Raw genomic sequence first — 9,442 nt, forward strand, 5'->3', positions numbered from 1 at the left:
GCTGGTGTCCTTCGCTGTCCTAACGACCGTCGCGTGTGCTCTCGTTCGGATTCTCCTGTTGACGCTAGAATCCGTTGCCCAGTACATAGCTGCTGGAGCGCCTGTCTTGACGTCAGAAGCGTAAGCCTGGCTTACTCCATCCTCCTCCCCGGCGGGTAAGGTGGTTTCACTTTCTTCCTGGGCCCCTACTTCTGCCTCTATCGCTCCTTCCTCTCCCATTTCGGTGCGTGCACCCTCTGTTCCTGCTATGGAGGTTTCTTTGGCCCCCGCTTCCCTCTCGGTTGCTGCCCTTGCTGAGGTGCGCTCCGCTCTTTCTACTACCCCTCTTCTTGCTGCTGTTCTTGACTACTACTCTCCGTTGTCTCCTCCTCTTCCTCCTCCGGACTCCGCCCGCCCCCCTCTGGTCTGTTCTCCCGCTTCCTTCCCTCCGTCTTGGGTCAGTTTACCTATGCCCCCTAACTTTGCTGACCCTGATATTCTTTAACGTGCTATATTGCTCTTTCGCCTTTGTTTCTTCCTTGTTCTCTGTTGTCCTTTATCTTATCGTCGATGTCTATTCTTCAATGGAACGTTCGAGGTTATCATGCCAATTTCCTCGAACTCCAACCTCTGATTTCGCGGTTTTCGCCCCTTTGTGTGTCTCCAGGAGCCGATGCTTGGTGCTCCTCCTGGTGGTTTTCGTGGCTATTCCTTTCTACCCCACCAGCTGCTGCTGGGGCTCCTAATTCTTCTGCTCTCTTCATTCGCATTGATGTTCCCTTTGTCTCTTTACTTTTTCCTTTGCCTCTATATTGTTCCGCTGCTCGTATCTTTGTAGGGAAATGGTAGACAGTTTGTTCCATTTATCCCCCCCCCCCCCCCGAGTGTCCCGCTTTCTCTTCCTGATCTGAAACACCACCTGGCCTCATTGCCGGAGCCTGTGCTCCTGCTAGGTGATTTCAATTGTCATTCTCTTTGGGGTGATGTTCTGACGAATACCCGAGGTCGCCTTCTTGAGCCATTTATCCTCTCTTCTTCCCCGTCTCTTCTGAATTCTGGTGAGCCCACTCATTTGGACTCTCGGACTCGCACCCTTTCCTGTCTTTCTCTCTCTTTACTCTTCCTCTCTTTACTTAGATTTCACGTGGCAGGTTCTTGATGACCTCCATGGCAGTGACCATTTCCCCATCCTTGTTTCCTTTTTCTCTTTTCGTCCTTCCCTCTCCTTCCCTAGGGGGCAGTTTGCTGAAGCTGAGTGGAACCTATTTACCCTCAGTGCAGCTCTCTGACCTCTCCCTTCTACCTCTCCCTCGCGCTCTCCTCCTCTTTCATGACACTGCCTTCAACGCTGCTCTCCGCTCTATTCCTCGCTCTTCCTCTCGGGGTCCGCGGAAGTGCATTCCTTGGTGGAATGCAGACTGTGCTCGGGCAGTCCGCTGTAAGCGTGCAGCCTGGAAGAGGCACTGCCATCGGCAGACGGCCGATTCTCTTTTTTTTCTTTCGGAAAGAGAGTGCGGTGGCCTGTAGGGCCATCCGTACGGCTAAACGTAAATGTTGGGCATCTTATGTCTCCACAATTACATCCGAAACTCCCCTGCTACAGATCTGGAAGTGTATCCGTAAGATAGTGGGTAAGTTCGTTCCCGATGTTTCACCGGCCCTTCACCTCCGTGGTACTCTTGTGGCGAACCCGTTGCAGGTTGCTACCGAACTGGGTTACCACTTTTCTTCTGTTAGCTCTGGTCTTCATCTTCCCCTATCTTTCCTTCTTCGTAAACCTGTTCTTGAGTCTCGTCCTTTAGATTTCTGCACTCATCTTCAGCTTCCCTATAATGATCCCTTCTCTCTCTGAACTTCGTTCTGCCCTGGCCCTCTGCGGTTCTACGGCGGCGGGCTCCGTTGGTATTCATTGTGAGATGCTTCGCCATCTCCCTCCGTGCACGTCTCAATATTTACTGAGTCTGTATAATCGGATCTGGGAGTCGTCGTCGTCAGTCCCTGAGGACTGGCTCGATGCCGTTGTCCTCCGTTCGCAAACCGGGGTCTCTGGGTACTTCCCCTAAGGACTTTCGCCCTATTGCTCTCACAAGTTGTCTGCAAACTCTTTGAACGTATAGTTAACGTTCGTCTGATGTGGTTCCTGGAACACCATCACCTCCTCTCCCCTTCTCAATTTGGTTTCCGCAAGTGCCGCAGCACGACAGATGTCCTGGTGAACTTGGAGGTCTATATTCGTACTGCTTTTGCTGCGAAGACCTCCGTTGTTGCCGTCCTTTTTGACCTGGAAAAGGCTTAAGACACCACTTGGCGATATCATATTCTATCTCAACTTCATTCTTTTGGCCTTCGTGGTCATCTCCCTTTCTTTCTCCGCAGCTTCCTCTCTCGTCGTTCCTTTCGGGTGCGCCTTGGTACCGCTCTCTCTGCCTCTTTCCAGCAATACGAAGGTGCGCCCCAAGGTAGTGTTCTGAGCACTACTCTTTTTTTTGGTTGCCCTCAATGGTCTTCTTTCCTCTCTTCCTTCTGGTGTCTTCTCCGCTCTCTGTCGATGATCTTACTCTTTGCTGTCAGGGTGATGATTCGCCTCTCCTTCAGCGCCAGCTTCAACTTGCTATTGATGCCGTGTCCTCTTGGGCCACCGATCATGGCTTCAAGTTCTCTACTTCTAAGACTTGTGCCATGACTTGTACGTGGAAACGGGTCGTTCTTCGTCCCTCTGTCACTTTATGGTCATCACCTTGAATACAATGATTCCGCGAAGCTTTTGGGGTTATTCCTTGACACTCGTTTGTCTTGGTCTCCCCATATCTCTTACCTCCGTGTTGAGTGCTCTAAGGCCCTTACCCTCCTTCGGGTCTTGTCCCATACTTCTTGGGGGGCGGATAGGAGCACTCTCCTTGCTTTACATTCCTCTCTCGTCCTGTCTAAGCTCGATTATGGTTGCCCTGCTTACTCATCTGCTTCTCCTACTCTTCGCCGTCTTGATGCTTTGCACCATACTGGGTAGCGCCTCAGTTCTGGTGCCTTTCGCTCGACTCCCATCCTTAGCTTGTATGTTGACACTGGCTTCCTGTCTCTCCAGGACCGCCGTGATCGCTACTGTCTTCGCTATCTTGTGCGGTCCTTTCAACATCCTTCCTCTCGCCTCTGTCGTGCTTTTAACTTTTACCCCTCCTGCGGTTCCTGTTCCTCTTCACCACCTCCCTCTTTCTGTCCGGTTATCTCGCCTACAGGATTCTCTTTCCGTTCGTATTTCTGATGTTTCTCCTTGTGTTGTTCCTTCTTTGCCCCCGTGGAGAGTCCCTCTTCCGCGGTTTTGTACATCCTTGACCCGTATCACTAAAGCTTTTACCCCTCCTACGGTTCTAAAACTGCTTTTCCTCGAGCACTTTTCTTCTCACTCCCGCTCTGTTTGTCTTCACCGATGGGTCTAAGTCTGCGGATGGTGTTGGCTACTCTGTTGTTTTTCCTGATCGCACTTGTATGTGTCGCTTACCTCCGGAGACTAGCATCTTTACAGCAGAGCTTTATGCTATTCTCTATGCTCTTCGTCTCCTGCTTTCTCGTTGTCAGTCTTCCTTTGTAGTTGTTGTTGACTCTCGTAGTGCCCTCATGGCTCTCGGGTCCTTTAATCCGGTTCATCCAGTAGTTGTCGAGATCCAGCATTGGCTGTTTCTCGTTCACAGTAAATTTAAGTTGGTTGAGTTTTGTTGGGTTCCCAGCCATATTGGTGTGTCTTTAAATGAGCGTGCGGATGCTGCCGCCAAGGAAGCTGTCCGCTCCTGTCCCATCTCTCGTAAAAGCATTACGTATTCCGACTTTTACCCGGTTATCCATTCCTCAGTCCTTACCCGTTGGCAGGCTTCTTGGTTGTCTGTTACTGGTAACAAGCTACGTACTCTTAAATGTTGTGTTTCCTCATGGCCGTCCTCCTTCCACCGTAACCGGCGGTGGGAAACAGCTCTGGCGAGGTTGCGTATTGGCCATACTCGCTTAACCCATGGTCACTTGATGGAGCTCCGCCCTGCTCCTTGTTGTCCTAGTTGCATTGTCCCTCTTACGGTCGTGCATGTCCTTCTTGAATGTCCTGACTTCCAGGACGAGCGTGTGTCTTGCTTTCCGACTGCCCCTCGCGGTCACCTATCCCTCGATAGAATTCTTGGTGACTCGGATACTTTGATATCGTTCGCCTTATGCGTTTTTGTTCTTGTATTGGCATCCTTGGTGATATTTAGCGCCCTCTGATTATTTTGCGTATTTGATGGAGCTACATAGCCTTCCCGGTTTGGTGCCTTCTTTTGATAATTACTTACTTGGGTACTCAGTTTCAACCTGTGTCCCCTTGTTCGTGTACCGCTAGTGTTGAATAGTTTATCCTTGTCTACCCTGTCAATTCCCCCTGAGGATTTTGTAGGTAGTGATCATGTCTCCCCTAACTCTTCTGTCTTCCAGTGTCGTAAGGTGCATTTCCCACAGCCATTCCTCGTAACTCATGCCTCTTTGTTCTGGGACTAGTCTAATGGCATACCTCTGAACTTTTTCCAGCTTCATCTTGTGCTTGACAAGGTAAGGGCTCCATGCTAGGGCCGCATACTCCAGGATTGGTCTTACGTATGTGGTGTACAAGATTTTAAACGATTCCTTACATAGGTTCCTGAAGGCTGTTCTGATGTTAGCCAACCTCGCATATGCTGCAGACGTAATTCTTTTTTATGTAGACTTCAGGAAACAGGTTTGGTGTGATATCAATTCCTAGATCTTTCTCTCTCTCCTTTTCATGAAGTACTTCATCTCCTATTCTGTATCTTGTGTCTGGCCTCCTGTTTCCACCGCCTAGTTTCATTACTTTGCATATACTCGGGTTAAACTTTAGCAACCATTTGTTGGACCATTCATTCAGTCTGTCTAGGTCGTCCTGTAGCCTCCTACTATCATCCTCTGTTTCAGTCCTCATAATTTTTGCATCATCAGCAAACATTGAGAGAAACGATTCCATACCCCTCTGGGAGATCATTTACATATATCAGAAACAATATTGGTCAAAGGATCAATGTTGTTATATATACCAATATAAACCCATATTTAAAGACCCCTGCGGGACTCCACTTGTGATGTCACGCTTATCCCAAGACCTCACCCCACACAGTGACTCATTGTCTTCTGTTACTTAGGTACTTCCTAATCCAACGAAGTACCTTCCCTTTCACTCCTGCCTGCATCTCCAGCTTTTTCACTTGCCTCTTGTGTGGTACTATATCAAAGACAATCGACTTGAGAATGGTCCAGGACGGACCGAAACGTCGTCGTCCCTTCAATTTCTAGTGTGTGGTCTGGTCAACATACTTCAGCCACGTTGTGACTCATCGCCTGCACTGTATCAAAGGCTTTTTGACAATCCAAAAATATGCATTCTGCCTCGCTCTTTCTTTCCTGATTTTTGTTGCCTGATCGTAGGATTCAGTTAGCCCTATGAGGTAGGACTTGCCATCTCTGAACCCATGTTGATGCTGGATTAAAAAGTTCTTTCGCTCCAGATGTTCCACTAGCTTTCTTCTTCCACACTACTTGTAGATTAGTGTGGGCTACTCCATTGTTTTTCCTAATCGCACTTATATATGTCGCCTCCCTTCAGAGACTAGCATTTTCACAGCGGAATTTATGCTATTCTCCATGCTCTCCGTCTCTTACTTTCTCGTTGTCAATCCTCCTTTGCGATTGTAGATGACTCTTGTAGTGCCCTCGTGGCTCTCGGGTCCTTTAATCCTGTCCATCCGGTAGTCGTCGAGATTCAACATGGGTTGTTTCTTATCTCTAGCAAATTTAAATCCATAAAGTTTTGCTGGGTTCCAAGCCATATTAATGTTTCTTTAAATGAGCGTGTGGATGCTGCAGCTAGAGAGGCTATCCGCTCGTGTCCCGTTTCCCGTAAAGGTATTCCTTTTTCCAACTTATACCCGGTTATTCATTCCTCTATCCTTGCCCGTTGGCAGGGTTGCCAACGGGCAAGACTTGCCAATAGGCTTCGAATGTTGACTGCCATTTGGAAGGTATTTGATGTGAAAGAGTGGACAAAGTGTCTTGGCGTTCTGCAGTGTAATGCATATTGGCAAGGTGAAAGTAACATAGTAACAGCACATTGCTGCCTTTCACCACGGTGAAAGGCACCTCGGTGAAAGGTGAAATTTGTTTGCAAGTACAAAAAAGTGACCCGACTCCATAATAACATAAGAACATAACATAAGAACAAAGGTAACTGCAGAAGGCCTATTGGCCCATACGAGGCAGCTCCTATTCTATAACCACCCAATCCCACTCATATACTTGTCCAACCCGTGCTTGAAACAATCGAGGGACCCCACCTCCACAATGTTACGCGGCAATTGGTTCCACAAATCGACAACCCTGTTACTGAACCAGTATTTACCCAAGTAAGTAAGTAATTATCAAAAGAAGGCACCAAACCGGGAAGGCTATGTAGCTCCATCAAATACGCAAAATAATCAGAGGGCGCTAAATATCACCAAGGATGCCAATACGAGAACAAAAACGCATAAGGCGAACGATATCAAAAGTATCCGAGTCACCAAGAATTCTATCGAGGGAAAGGTGACCGCGAGGGGCGGTCGGAAAGCAAGACACACGCTCGTCCTGGAAGTCAGGACATTCAAGAAGGACATGCACGACCGTAAGAGGGACAATGCAACTAGGACAATACGGAGCAGGGCGGCGCTCCATCAAGTGACCATGGGTTAAGCGAGTATGGCCAATACGCAACCTCGCTAGAGCTGTTTCCCACCGCCGGTTACGGTGGAAGGAGGACGGCCACGAGGAAACACAACATTTAAGAGTACGTAGCTTGTTACCAGTAACAGACAACCAAGAAGCCTGCCAACGGGTAAGGACTGAGGAATGGATAACCGGGTAAAAGTCGGAATACGGAATGCCTTTACGAGAGATGGGACAAGAGCGGACAGCTTCCTTAGCGGCAGCATCCGCACGCTCATTTAAAGACACGCCAATATGGCTGGGAACCCAACAAAACTCAACCGACTTAAATTTACTGTGAACGAGAAACAGCCAATGCTGGATCTCGACAACTACCGGATGAACTGGATTAAAGCACCCGAGAGCCATGAGGGCACTACGAGAGTCGACAACAACCACAAAGGAAGACTGACAACGAGAAAGCAGGAGACGAAGAGCATAGAGAATAGCATAAAGTTCCGCTGTAAAGATGCTAGTCTCCGGAGGCAAGCGACACATATAAGTGCGATCAGGAAAAACAACAGAGTAGCCAACACCGTCCGCTGACTTAGACCCATCGGTGAAGACAGAAACGGAGCGGGAGTGAGAAGAAAAGTGCTCGAGGAAAAGGCGTTTTAGAACTGTAGGAGGGGTAAAAGCTTTAGTGATACGAGTCAAGGATGTACAAAACCGCGGAAGAGGGACCCTCCACGGGGGCAAAGAAGGAACAACACGAGGAGAAACATCAGAAATACGAACGGAAAGAGAATCCTGCAGGCGAGATAACCGGACAGAAAGAGGGAGGTGGTGAAGAGGAACAGGAACCGCAGGAGGGGTAAAAGTTAAAGCACGACAGAGACGAGAGGAAGGATGTTGCAAGGACCGCGCAAGATAGCGAAGACAGTAGCGATCACGGCGGTCCTGGAGAGACAGGAAGCCAGTGTCAACATACAAGCTAAGGACGGGAGTCGAACGAAAGGCACCAGAACTGAGGCGCAACCCAGTATGGTGCAAAGCATCAAGACGGCGAAGAGTAGAAGGAGAAGCAGACGAGTAAGCAGGGCAACCATAATCGAGCTTAGACAGGACGAGAGAGGAATGTAAAGCAAAGAGAGTGCGCCTATCTGCCCCCCAAGAAGTATGGGACAAGACCCGAAGGAGGGTAAGGGACTTAGAGCACTCAACACGGAGGTAAGAGATATGGGGAGACCAAGACAAACGAGTGTCAAGGAATAACCCCAAAAGCTTCGCGGAATCTTTGTATTCAAGGGGATGACCATAAAGTGACAAAGAGGGACGAAGAACAACCCGTTTCCGCGTAAAAGTCATGGCACAAGTCTTAGAAGTAGAGAACTTGAAGCCATGACCTGTGGCTCAAGACGACACGGCATCAATCGCAAGTTGAAGCCGGCGTTGAAGGAGAGGCAAATCATCACCCTGACAACAAAGGGTAAGATCATCGACATAGAGAGCGGAGAAGACACCAGAAGGAAGAGAGGAAAGAAGACCATTGAGGGCAACCAGAAAAGAGTAGTGCTCAGAACACTACCCTGGGGCACACCTTCGTATTGCTGAAAAGGGGGAGAGAGAGCGGTACCAAGGCGCACCCGAAAGGAACGACGAGAGAGGAAGCTGCGGAGAAAGAGAGGGAGATGACCACGAAGGCCAAAAGAATGAAGTTGAGATTGGATATGATAACGCCAAGTGGTGTCGTAAGCCTTTTCTAGGTCAAAAAGGACGGCAACAACGGAGGTCTTCGCAGCAAAAGCAGTACGTATATAGACCTCCAAGTTCACCAGGACATCTGTCGTGCTGCGGCACTTGCGGAAACCAAATTGAGAAGGGGAGAGGAGGTGATGGTGTTCCAGGAACCACATCAGACGAACGTTAACCATACGTTCAAAGAGTTTGCAGACACAACTTGTGAGAGCAATAGGGCGAAAGTCCTTAGGGGAAGTACCCAGAGACCCTGGTTTGCGAACAGGGAGGACAACGGCATCGAGCCAGTCCTCAGGGACCGACGACGACTCCCAGATCCGATTATACAGACTCAGTAAATACTGAGACGTGCTCGGAGGGAGATGGCGAAGCATCTCATAATGAATACCATCGGAGCCCGCCGCCGTAGAACCGCAGAGGGCCAGGGCAGAACGAAGTTCAGAGAGAGAGAAGGGATCATTATAGGGAAGCTGAAGATGAGTGCAGAAATCTAAAGGACGAGACTCAAGGACAGGTTTACGAAGAAGGAAAGATTGGGGAAGATGAAGACCAGAGCTAACAGAAGAAAAGTGGGAACCCAGTTCGGAAGCGACCTGCAACGGGTCCGCCACAAGAGTATCATGGAGGTGAAGGACCGGTGAAACATCGGGAACGAACTTACCCGCTATCTTGCGGATACGCTTCCAGATCTGGGCCAGAGGGGTTTCGGACGTAATTGTCGAGACATAAGATGCCCAACATTCACGTTTAGCCGTACGGATGGCCCTACGGGCCACCGCACTCGCTTTCCGAAAGAAAAGAAAAGAATCGGTCGTCTGCCTACGGCGGTGCTTCTTCCAGGCTGCACGCTTACAGCGGACAGCCCGAGCACAGTCCGCATTCCACCAGGGAACGCACTTCCGTGGACCCCGAGAGGAAGAGCGAGGAATAGAGCGGAGGGCAGCGTCGAAGACAGTGTCATGAAAAAGGAGGAGAGCGCGAGAGAGGGGCAGAAGGGAGA

The sequence above is a fragment of the Procambarus clarkii genome, chromosome 54 (assembly GCF_040958095.1).
Source record: "Procambarus clarkii isolate CNS0578487 chromosome 54, FALCON_Pclarkii_2.0, whole genome shotgun sequence".
Classification (NCBI taxonomy): domain Eukaryota; kingdom Metazoa; phylum Arthropoda; class Malacostraca; order Decapoda; family Cambaridae; genus Procambarus; species Procambarus clarkii.